The 12679-nt window shown below is 53.8% G+C and overlaps 1 protein-coding gene across 1 annotated transcript in view; it reads right to left on the bottom strand.

Annotated features, from left to right (window-relative positions):
* LOC147122072 (cytochrome P450 4B1-like) overlaps positions 1–12679 on the bottom strand; it is a 116898-nt gene that overhangs the window by 75284 nt on the left and 28935 nt on the right. The window lies entirely within an intron of this gene.

Below are 12679 nucleotides of genomic sequence, written 5' to 3'. Positions count from 1 at the left end.
ACCCGAATCTAAATGGATGTGGGAGATTGATGCAATTTTAACTTAATTGTCCAATTGACTTCCAACGTGTGGGAACCCTTGGCAAATGGGTTTTTCCTGACAAAGTCGCCTCCGATGATGTCATCATTGTTGCTGCATTTAAGGTCCACAGCAAGCCTTGCTTCTTCTGCAGACTGCCAAGCTTTTTGCCTGTGGAGTGTGAGAGACCTGAAGGAAAGATGACTAGCGGGAGACCCAGATCAGCTCCTTGTTTTGACGAGGTGGCCCAGCAGGCATTAGTCGATGGGGCTACAGCCAACAGGGAGGAAGAGGCCTCCCAAGCAGACCAAGGCAGTGTGGATGCAAGTGGCTGAGGAGGTCAACTCCTTGGGAGTCACCCGCAGAACCTGGATACAGTGCCGCAAGAGATTTCATGACTGTCTCTGCACTGGAAAAGGGAGTATGATTTTCCCATCACCCTCAATCTGATCCCCATTGCCTTTTCTCACCAGCACTCAGCTTCAGCAATCTCTTCCTCCACATCCCACTTGACACCGACATCCATGCACCCTTACCCATTCCCTTTCTCTCTATGGTCACATTCACATAACTATTCGACTATGCAGCCCTCACACTCCCCATCACTGTGATGCTATGCAAACAACTGACAACACACAGGGAGGGCCCTTGGTCTTGCCACCTCACTCCATCTTTGTCTCCTAAGTATCGATGCTGTGGAATCTCTACACTCACTCCTTCATTCTCACTCAACCTCCACTTGTCTCCCTCATTGCAGGAAAAGGGAGCTCACAATAAAAGAGCGAGCGAGGACAGGAGGGGTGACGGCCTCATTAGCCTACCTGACCCCCCGGGAGGAGGCAGTCCTGGAAATCGTGGGAGTAGAGGAGGATGCGCAAGTGGGCGACGGATAGACGGGTGCAACACAGCAAGCTGGTGACAGAAAAGTTTCCCATCTCTCTCATTGGCATTGTATGAGTCGCTGATAATGATTTTGAAGCTCCAACAGATGGACTTATGAGCATCTGCAATATGCATGTAACCTTGGCATCACATCTCTGACTCTTTCCTTTACTCCCCCACAGGACCATCGCAAGCATCCATCCCCACTAGCCAGGAAGAACAGGCTGAGCAGCCAGACTCCTCAGAGGAAGCTGCAACCTCCGAGGGCGCAGCGTCAGCAGAATTCAGCGCACCCAGCACCAGCGCAGACACTCACACCTCGGTGGGACGTTCGGGACATAGAATAGTGTTGTCACCTGGTGTATCACAGCTCACAAGTGAGCATCAGCAGATTGTGGAGACAGGGACAGCAGTGGAGAGTCCTAGTCGGAGGGCGCAGGATTTTGCCAGCTCGGCTCAGCTGCATGTCGACCTTCTGCCTCTGGGTCCATCCATAAGATCAGCGGTGCCAGAACTCCAGGAACAGATGCAGGTTTTGTCTCCAGGGTTGCTGTGAGTGTGGAGCGAATGGGGGAGTCCATAGCGACCATGAGCAGAGCCTTTGTGGAGTCATGCCATCCTTTCCGTCATGAACGCATCACGACGGAAAGGATGGCAACCTCCCTCGAACGGATGGCAACAGTAGATGAGAGGATGGCTTCGGCCATGGAGGAGATAAGTCGCCAGAGTGCTGAACACATGGTGAGTGTTCATAATAGAACAACATCTCTGGAGGAGCGATGGTCATCTATTGAACTGAAAAACCAGACCTTCATGGAAGTCCTTCTGAGTAGGACTGCCATTGCAGATACGGGTCCCCATGGCCCCCCTGATGTGCAACAAAGTGCTCTCCAGCCACTTGCAGGCGCTGAGGGGGACCTGACCCATGAGAGGGAAGTTGGTGGTAGACATCAAAGATGTGGGGGCTCCCCTCCAAGCACTCACACTTCCATACCACTGCAGAGCCCTCGGTCAGAGCCCCACCGGAGTCCACACCCAAGAGAGATAGGCCTCTCAACCCCTGCACAGCCGCAGGAGCAGCAGACTGTTGACGAGCCCTCACAGGCCCGCAACCCCAGAGGACGCCTGCCAAAGGTGTCGAGACGAGCAGCAGCAAAGTGAGCAAGGGGCCTCCACATCTACTGAAGCCACAGGGGAGGCGCCACGTAGTCTGCAGTGGCATGGAAGTGTGAGCGCTTGGAGAGGAACCCCCACTTCCTTGAGGTCTGCCACCAACCTCCCTCTCATGGGTCAGATCCCCCTCAGCGCCTGCAAGTGGCTGGAGAACACCTTGCTGCACATCAGGGGGCCATGGCGACCTGTATCAGCAATGGCAGTCCAACTCAGGACTTCCATGAAGGTCTGGTTTCTCTGTTCAATAGATGCCCATCGCTCCTCAAGAGATGTAATTTTATTCTGAACAATGACCATGTTGTCCATGCCCTGGCGACTAAGCTCCTCCGTGGCCGTAGCCATCCACTCCTCTACAGTAGCCATCCTCCCCACGGGGGTTGCCATCCTTTCCGTGGAGATGCGTTCATGCGCCAATGACTCCACAAAGGCTCTGGTCATGGTCGCTATGGACTCCTCCATTCGCTCCACACTCGCAGCGACCCTAGAGACAAAACCTGCCAGAGACTCCTGCATCTGTTCCTGGAGTTCCATCACCGCTGATCTCATGGATGGAGCCAGAGGGTCGACATGCTACTGAGCCAAGCTGGCAGAGTCCTGCGCCCTCCGACTAGGATTCTCCACTGCTGTCCCCGTCTCCACAATCTGTTGATGCTCACTTGTGAGCTGTGATACACCAGGTGACAACTCTACTCTATGTCCCGAAGGTCCCACCGAGGTGTGAGTGTCTGCGCTGGTGCTGGGTGCGCAGATTTCTGGTGACGCTGCGCCCTCAGAGGTTGCAGATTCCTCTGAGGAGTCTGGCTGATCAGCCTCTTCTTTCTGGCTAGGGGGGACGGATGCTTGCGATGGTCCTGTGGGGGAGTAAAGGAAAGAGTCAGAGATGTGATGCAAAGGCTACATGCACATAGCTTTTTGCAGATGCTCATAAGTGCATCTGTTACAGCTTCACAATCATTATCAGCGACTCATGCAATCAAAGAGAGATGGGAAACTTTTCTGTCGCCAGCTTGCTGTGTTGCACCCGTCTGTCCGTCCCCCACGCGCGAATCATCCTCAATGCCCATAATTTCCAGGATGGCCTCCTCCCAGGGGGTCAGGTGGGCTATTGAGGCTGTCCCTCCTCCTGTCCTGGCTCGCTGTCTTTTGTTGTGAGCTCTCTTTCCCTGCAATGAGGGAGACAAGTGGAGGTTGAGTGAGAATGAAGGAGTGAGTGTAGAGATTGTATAGTATAGATACTTAGGAGACAAAGATGTTGTGAGGTTGCAAGACCAAGGGCCCTCCCTGTGTGTTGTCAGTTGTGTTCAAAGCATCAGAGTGATAGGGAGTGTGAGGGCTGCATGGTCAGTTAGGTGAATGTGAGCATAGAGAGAGAGGGAATGGGTAAGGGTGCATGGATGTCAGTGTCAAGTGGGATGTGGAGGAAGAGATTGCTAAAGCTGAGTGCTGGCGAGGAAAGGCAATGTGGATCAGATTGAGGGTGATGGGAAATTCATACTCACTTTTCCAGTGCGCTGAAGGTCATGAAATCTTTTCCTGCACTGTATCCAGGTTCTGCGGGTGACTCCCAAGGAGTTGACCTCCTCAGCCACCTGCATCCACACTGCCTTGGTCTGAGTGGGAGGCCTCTTCCTCCCTGATGAAGGGAACAGCACCTCCCTGTTGGCCCTAGCCCCATCCATTAATGCCTGCAGTGCCACCTCGTCAAATCGAGGAGCTGATCTGGCCCTCCTGCTTGTCATATTTGCTGCAGCTCCCTCACACTGCACAGTCAAGAAGCTTGGCAGGCTGCAGAAGAAGCAAGGCTTGCTGTGGACCTTAAATGCAGCAGCAATGATGACGTCATCGGAGGGGACTTTCAGTCATGAAAAACCCATTTGCAAAGGCTTCCCACACGCTGGAAATCAATTGCCAATTGAGTTAAAATTGCATCAATCTGCCACATCCATTTAGATTCATGTGGGAAACACGAAATTTAGATAACACGACACCATCCCGCACCCGAGTTAAAATCCCCCCCCCTCGTTGTGTTTATTGTAAAAATACCATCAGTTGCTTCTTGTACATAAAAATTCTGATGGCAACTGTTGCAGTTGTGGCGTGTGTCATCTTGCGAATGGGACTTTCACATTGAGGGCTTAGGATTACTTGCAACTGTCAGTATGCTGGTGAAATAGCTAGGAATCAGCAGGGTCTTGGCCATTGTCGATGCTCAGGCAAGAAGCTGAGAGGCAAAAGTGCTTGATTGGCTAGGCTAGGCAAATCTGGCCATGATGAGTGTGTTCCTTGCATCCTGGGCAGCAATGTTCTCGCGTAATGCTGCCGCTGGTTGATGGGCCTCTGCAGGATGTGCGTTTTCGCTCTCCTCGGGTATGTGAGGAGCCACTTGGTCCTCAGGAATCTGCAAGCCACGACGCTGTGCCATGTTGTGAAGTGCACAGCAAACCACGATGATTCTGGAGACCCTGGCTGCTGAGTACTGCAGGGCTCCACCTGATCTATCCAGGCATCTGAAGCGCATCTTCAGCAAACCGATGGTTTGCTCGATTATGGCTCTGGTGGACATGTGGCTGGAGTTGTAGCTCTCCTCAGCTTCGTTGGATGAGCTCCTCAACGGCGTCATTAGCCACATCCTCAGGGGATAGCCCTGGTCTCCAAGTAGCCATCCGTTAAGTTGGTCTGGCGGACTGAATAGCAGAGGCACACTAGACTGGCGCAGTATGAAGGAGTCATGGCAACTGCCAGGGTACCTGGCACAAACATGCAAAATTTCCTTCTTGTGGTCACACACCAGCTGAACGTTAAGGGAGTAGAAGCCCTTGCGGTTGACACAAATACATGGATTGCGATGGGGTGCCTTAAGAGCCACATGTGTGCAGTCAACGATGCCCTGCACCCATGGAAAGCCTGCCAGATTAGCTAATCCAACCGCTCGCGCCGTGACACTTGCTCGATCCTTGGTGAAATGGATGTGATTGTGCGTGATGGCAAAGAGGGCATCGGTTACCTGCATGATGCAAGTGTGTGCGACCGCCTGGGAGATGCCGCTGATGTCTGCTGCTGATCCCTGGAATGAGCCTAAGGCAAAAAAGTTGAGTGCGGTGGTGCCTTTGATGGCCACTGGTAAGGGGTGTCCACCTGCTCCTCTGGGCTGCAGGTATTGTTGCAGCATTGCGCAGATGTCACTCACTACCTCTCGCGAAAGTCGGAGCCGCCTTTGGCACTGCTGCTCAGACATGTTGAGGTAGCTGATCCTGTGTCTGTAGACCCTGTTTGGGGGGTATCTCCTGCACCGACAGGCTTCCAAGCACTGGCCCCTTCTGGCCTGTGCAGCTTCAGCTGGGTGAGCAGCACCCTGGCGCTCCTGTTGCTGCTGTTGTTCCTGGTTCTGCTGCTGCCGCGGCTGGTGCTCGAGCTCATCTAATGCCCAGAAGGGAAGGAAATAAATGGCTCCCATGCTTCTGGTATATGCCTCAGTTGAGGAAGTGCTCAGTGAGGGTGGCGCGAGGGGTTTCCCAGGAGGTCACACTGGAGATGGGGGTCAGGCTCCAAACTTCCACAGCTGTGGTTATGCCTTCTAAAAGTTCCCCCAGACCTGAGACAACAAAGTCCTGCCATCTGCAAATGATGGCTGATCAAATCTCCTCTTTAATGGTTGACCTGCAGCTGATAGTCAGCAATCCAATAGTGCTCCCGCCAGGTTTCACCATCGTGTTTCCCACCAGGCGTGTTTCACGTGGGAAAAGGGTTAAATTCGCAAGGGCCTTTCAAAATAGGATTAGAGAGAGTATTTAGTGCTTGTTAAGGGCCTTAACGACCTATCCCGCCTGTTGGAGGCGGGACAGAGTCTGGACCATTAGACACGACTGAGTTACAGTTGCTCGGAGTCGGGAACCAGGCGGGGGCCCATGAAAATCCAGCCCAAAGTGTTTAGAAATTGTTCCCCTCAAAAATCTAGTGGTTAAGGTATAGTGCTAACCTATACAAAGAAAGTCCCAGTTCAATTGCAATTGTGCTGATGTAGCTGATTGTAGCTGGGCAAATGTTGGGCACTACAATTGGTCTCAGCAACCCTGTGCAAGGGAGGGGAATAACTCAACCAGGACTGCTCCTCCTGATCTCTATCCAGTTACTCCTGCTCAAAGAGGGGTGTGCATAGGTGTTGGGCAAGAACAAGACTTGGCTCTGCTGAGATAGCCTCCATGCTCAAATCCTGCTAATGCTCACTGTTTTAACCAGAGCCATTTGCGCAAGGTACCAGAAGACATTGGTAGCAGTGGAGCTGTAACCCAGCAAGAGTAAGCATCTCCAAGCAAGTAGGAGAGAATATTTGGCTGACTAAAAAAAATACAAACTTTTGTTGATAAGGAAGAGCATCTCCTCAGAGTTTTGCCTAGGAGACAAGCCTCCCGTAATCAAACATGCAATTAGAACTGAGTTGGCCACTCAGGATGGAGAATCTGGCCTTAGAGGAAGGAAACTGTGTCCAGTCTTTAGACCAAATTGATGTAGTAGTTTGAGATTACCAAGGGTTACATGGCTAGTTCCACATTTCCCACAAAAGTAAGGTCATAGCATTCTATGGAGTATTTGATGATTTTTGCCTATGCTTATCCAACTGATTTTCAATTTATAACCAGTTATCTGTTCAATTATATTTAGCAGCTGTCTGTTCCACAATTTAGTAATTCACGTGGAGAGGGACATTGCTTTTAATATTCGTTTTGGACTGAAGGTGGTGGTGAGCCACCTTCTTGAATCGCTGCAGTCCGTGTGGTGATGGCACTCCCACAGTGCTGTTAGGGAGGGAGTTGCAGGATTTTAATCCATAGATGAAGGATCATCGATATATTTCCAAGTCAGGATGGTGTTCCCATGCATCTGCTGCCGTTGTCTTTCTTGGTGGTAGAGGTTGTGGGTTTGGGAGGTGCTGTCGAAGAAGCCTTGGCGAGTTGCTGCAGTGCATCTTGTAGATGGTACACATTGCAGCCATGGTGCGCCAGTGGTGGAGGGAGTGTGTGTTTAAAGTGGTGGAGGGAGTGTGTGTTTAAAGTGGTGGATGGGTGCCATTCAAGCGGTCTGCTTTGTCCTGGATGGTGTTGAGCTTCTTGAGTGTTGTTGGAGCTGCACTCATCCAAGCAAGCACATTCCTTACTTGCGCCTTGTAGACAGTGGAAAGGCTTTGGGGAGTCAGGAGGTGAGACACTCGCCACAGAATATCCAGCCTCTAACCTGCTCTTGGAGCCACAGTATGTGTGTGGCTGGTCCAGTTAAGTTTCTGGCCAATGTTGACACACACCACCCCCGCCCCAGAATGTTGATGGTGGGGGATTCGGCGATGGTAATGCCATTGAATGTTAAGGGGCAGTGGTTAGACTCTCTCTTGTTGGAGATAGTCATTGCCTGGCACTTGTGTGGCCTGAATGTTACTTGCCACTTACCAGCCCAAACCGGAATGTCATCCAGGTCTTGCTGCACGCGGGCATGGACTGCTTCATTATCTGAGGAATTGCGAATGGGACTGAACACTGTGCAATCATCAGCAAACATCCCCACTTCTGATCTTATAATGGAGGGAAGGTCATTGATGAAACAGCTGAAGATGCTTGGGCCTAGGACACTGCCTTGAGGAACTCCTGCAGCAATGTCCTGGGGCTGAGATGATTGGCCTCCAAAAACCAATCATCTTCCTTTGTGCTAGGCATGACGCCAGCCAGTGGCGCGTTTTCTGCACCCACTGCTAGATCTGTTCTTAATCTAGGCGGTGTCGAATTTTGTGTCTTAAAATACTCCTGTGCAGTGCCTTGGGACGTTTTACTACGTTAAAGGCACTATATAAGTACAAGTTGTTGTTGTTATCCCATTTAGCACGGTGGTAGTGCCACAGGGTGTCCTCAGTGTGAAGATGGGACTTCGTCTCCACAAGGACTGTGCAGTGGTCACTGCAACCAATATTGTCATGGACAGATGCATCTGCAACAGGCAGATTGGCGAGGACGAGGTCAAGTAGGTTTTTCTTCGTGTTGGTTCTCACCACCTGCCACAGGCCCAGTTGGGCAGCTATATCCTTCAGGACTCAGCCAGCTCGGTCAGTAGTGGTGCTACTGAGCCACTCTTGGTGATGGACATTGAAGTCCCCCACCCAGAGTATGTTCTGTGCCCTTGCTACCCTCAGTGCTTCTTCCAAGTGGTGTTCAACATGGAGGAGTACTGATTCATCAGCTGAGGGCGGTAGGTGGTAATCAGCAGGATGTTTCCTTGCCCATGCTTTACCTGATGCCATGAAATTCATGGGGTCCAGAGTCAATGTTGAGGACTCCCATGGCCACTCTCTTCCGACTGTATACCACTATGTCGTCACCTCTGGTGGGTTGTCCTGCCGGTGGGACAGGACATACCCAGAGATGGTGATGGAGGAGTCTGGGACATTGGCTGAAAGGTGTGATTCTGTAATTCTATGAGGCTGTTGCTTGCCTAGTCTGTGGGACAGCTCTCCCAATTTAGTGAGGAGGACTTTGCAGGGTCGATTGGGCTGGGTGTGCCTTTGTTGCTTCTGAAGCTGGTGCCTAGGTCGATGCCAGATGATCCGTCCGGTTTTATTCTTATTGTTTTTTGCACCGGTTTGGCTAGCTAGGCCATTTCAGAGTCAACCACATAAATGTCAGTCTGGAGTCACATAGGCCAGACCAGGTAAGGACAGCAGATTTCTTTTCCTAAAAAAAGGACATTAGTGAACCCATCGTTTCATGGTCACCATTACTGATGCTAGCTTTTTAATTCCAGATTTATGTAATTAACTGAATTTAAAGTCCCCGGCTGTCGTGGCAAACTGATGTCTCCGGATCACTGGTTCAGACCTCTGGTCCAGTAACATAACCACTATGCTACCATTCCCTTAAGTCCAAGTCAAACTCCCATTCCAAGACTTCAGCAGATAACTTAGGCTAGCACTTCAATGCAGTAATTAGGGACTGCTGCATTGTAATAGGTGCTGTCTTTCAGATGAAGGAGATAACATTAAACCAGAAATAACAACAGAAAATGCTGGAAAAACTCAGCAGGCCAGGCAACATCTGTGGAGAGAGAAATAGAGTCAACGTTTCAGGTCGAAACCCTTCGTCAAGACAAAGGGTTTCGACCTGAAACGTTGACTATTTCTCTCTCCATGGATGTTGCCTGACCTGCCGAGTTTTTCCAGCATTTTCTGTTATTTCGGATTTCCAGCATCTGCAGTATTTTGCTATCGTAACATTAAACCAGGTTCAGGTACACAAAGAATTCAAATGGCATTATTCAAAGAGCAAAGATTCTCCTGGTCAACATTTCTCCCTCAAACAGGGAGCAGGAAGTTACCAGACAGACGAAGTGAGTGGGCAAAACTATGGCAGCTGGAGCTCAATATGAGGAAACACGAGTTAACTTACTTTGAATCGAAAACAAATCAGAATACTTTAATGGAGAGAGACTAGGAGCTGCTGTGGAGGGACAAAGGGATTTGGGTGTCCTTGTACACAAATCCCTGAAAGCTAGTGCACAGGTACAAAAAGCAATCAAAAAGGCCAATAGAATGTTGCCATTTATCTCTTAGGGGGTTGGATTGAGGAAGTGATGCCTCAGTTGTACCCTCTTGATCCGACCCTATCTGGAGTACTGGGTTCAGTTTTATACACTGGACCACAAGAAACATATTGGCCTTGGAAGGTCATCAGGACAATACCAAGGATAAAGGATTAAATCACGAGGACAGGTTGCATAAACTTGGTTTTTATTCCCTTGAGTTTACAAGGTGGAGGGGTGATCTAATCGAGGCGCTTAAAATGATAAAAAGAGATTCAATAGGGTAGATAAACTATTTCCTCTGGTGGGGAATCCAGAACAAGAGAGCATAATCTAAAATTGAAGCTAGGCCATTTAGGAGTGAAATCAGGAAGCTTTCTTTTTAAAATGCAAAAGGTAATGGAAATCTGGAACTCTCTCCCAAAAGGCTGGATCAATTGAAATTTAAGACTTGAGGTTGATAGACTTTTGTTGGGCAAGGGTATCAAGGGATAGGAATCAACAGGGGTAAATGGAGGCAAGGTATAGATCAACCATAGTCTAAATGAATGGCAGAATAGGCTTGAGTGGCTATTCCTGTTTCTATCTTCCCATGTGAATAATGGCTTGTTTCAATGCTGCAAGATTCTAGGATATATCTAATTTTTCAATAAAAAGTGTACTTTTAATATATCAGCAGCTACATCCCTATTTCATGGATATAAACAGTAACGGGTGTTAAACAATTAGTATCTGAACTGAATGAAGGCACAAAGATGGGGGAAGAGAAAAGTAATGCAGTTTACAAAATCCACTGTCTGCATGCACTTCTTGTCAGCATTTTCCATGTCAATGTCCATATTTATAATTGAAAATACCAATATAAAACTTGTCACGCTGTAATTATACCTGTCTCCGCTGGCAGGAAGAGTCTTGCATGGCAATTTTATATAGGCAGATTTCTTTATAAATGTTGACAGAAATTAATAATGGAAATGCAAAAATAAGAACAGAGGTTTGGGGACTGAATTATACCTGCGCACCCTGGTCCAATTATCCCCTGCCTTCTAACTCCATTTCTTCTGAAAACTACACTTGGTCATGATTCCCCTGTGCAGCACCATGAGAGTTCTAGATATAGTCGATCTCCCAGCACACTTCACGGGCATTCAAGACCAATTAAAATGTTTTACGTCAAGCAGCATTAAAAGGTGAGGGAATATTGGAACTAATGTGAGGGAGCTAGAAGGGAGGAACAGGCAAACAGAAGGGGGGGGGGAGTGGAGGAAGGGGAGAGAGCGAGAGCGAGGAAGGGGAGAGAGCGAGAGCGGGCGAGGGCGGGGAGAGAGCGGGGGAGAGGGCGAGCGAGGGCGAGGGTGGGGAGAGGGCGAGCGAGGGCGAGGGCGGGGAGAGGGCGAGCGAGGGCGGGGAGAGGGCGAGCGAGGGCGGGGAGAGGGCGAGCGAGGGCGAGGGCGGGGAGAGGGCGAGCGAGGGCGGGGAGAGGGGCGAGCGAGGGCGGGGAGAGGGCGAGCGAGGGCGAGGGCGGGGAGAGGGCGGGCGAGGGCGGGGAGAGGGCGAGCGAGGGCGAGGGCGGGGAGAGGGCGGGCGGGGGAGAGGGCGGGGAGAGGGCGGGCGGGGAGAGGGCGGGCGAGGGCGGGGAGAGGGCGGGCGGGGAGAGGGCGGGCGAGGGCGGGGGAGAGGGCGGGCGGGGCAGAGGGCGAGGAGAGGACGAGGGCGGGGAGAGGGCGAGGCGGCGGGGAGAGGGCGAGGGCGGGGAGAGGGCGAGGGCCGGGGAGAGGGCGAGGGCCGGGGAGAGGGCCGAGGGGCGGGGAGAGGGCGAGCGAGGGCGGGGAGAGGGCGAGCGAGGGCGGGGAGGAGGGAGAGCGAGGGCGGGGAGAGGGCCGGGGAGAGGGCGAGCGAGGGCGGGGAGAGGGGCGGGCGGGGAGAGGGCGAGCGAGGGCGGGGAGAGGGCGGCGAGAGGGCGGGCGGGCGAGGGCGAGGAGAGGACGAGGGCGGGCGAGAGAGCGAGGGCGGGGAGAGGGCGGAGGGCGGGGAGAGGGCGAGGAGAGGGCGAGGCGCGGAGGAGGAGGGCGAGGGCGAGGCGAGAGGGCGAGGGCGGGAGAGGGGCGAGGGGCGGGGAGAGGGCGAGGGCGAGAGGGCGAGGAGAGGGCGAGCGAGGGCGAGCGAGGGCGGGGAGAGGGCGAGCGAGGGCGGGAGGCGCGAGGGCGGGGAGAGGGCGAGCGAGGGCGGGGAGGGAGAGGGCGGAGGGCGAGCGAGGGCGGGGAGAGGGCGAGCGAGGGCGGGGAGAGGGCGAGGGCGAGGCGAGGGCGGGGAGAGGGCGAGCGAGGGCGGGGAGAGGGCGAGCGAGGGCGGGGAGAGGGCGAGCGAGGGCGGGGAGAGGGCGAGCGAGGGCGGGGAGAGGGCGAGCGAGGGCGGGGAGAGGGCGAGCGAGGGCGGGAGAGCGAGGGCGAGGCGGGGCGGGGAGAGGGCGAGCGAGGGCGGGGAGAGGGCGAGCGAGGGGCGGGGAGAGGGCGAGCGAGGGCGGGGGAGAGGGGCGAGCGAGGGCGAGGAGGAGAGGGCGAGCGAGCGGGCGGGGAGAGGGCGAGCGAGGGCGGGCGGGGAGAGGGTGCGAGCGAGGGCGGGGAGAGGGCGAGCGAGGGCGGGGAGAGGGCGAGGGCGAGGGCGAGGGCGGGGAGAGGGCGAGCGAGGCGAGAGGGCGAGCGAGGGCGAGAGGGCGAGGCGAGGGCGGAGAGGGCGAGCTGAGGCGGGGAGAGGGCGAGCGAGGGCGAGGGCGGGGAAGGGGCGAGCGAGGGCGAGGGCGGAGAGGGGCGAGCGAGGGGCGAGCGGTGGCGACGAGGGCGGGGAGAGGGCGAGCGAGGGCGGGGAGAGGGCGAGCGAGGGGCGGGAGGAGGGCGAGCGAGGGCGGGGAGAGGGCGAGCGAGGGCGGGGAGAGGGCGAGCGAGGGGAGGCGAGCCGAGGCGAGGGCGGGGAGAGGGCGAGCGAGGGCGAGGAAGAGGGCGAGCGAGGGCGAGCTGAGGGCGGGGAGAGGGCGAGCGAGGGCGGGGAGAGGGCG

Source organism: Somniosus microcephalus, chromosome 3 (assembly GCF_052327205.1).
Source record: "Somniosus microcephalus isolate GS21.2 chromosome 3, FLI_Smic_1.0, whole genome shotgun sequence".
Taxonomy (NCBI): domain Eukaryota; kingdom Metazoa; phylum Chordata; class Chondrichthyes; order Squaliformes; family Somniosidae; genus Somniosus; species Somniosus microcephalus.
The sequence above is the reverse complement of the archived record's forward strand: the minus strand, read 5'-3'. Positions and strand labels throughout refer to the sequence as shown.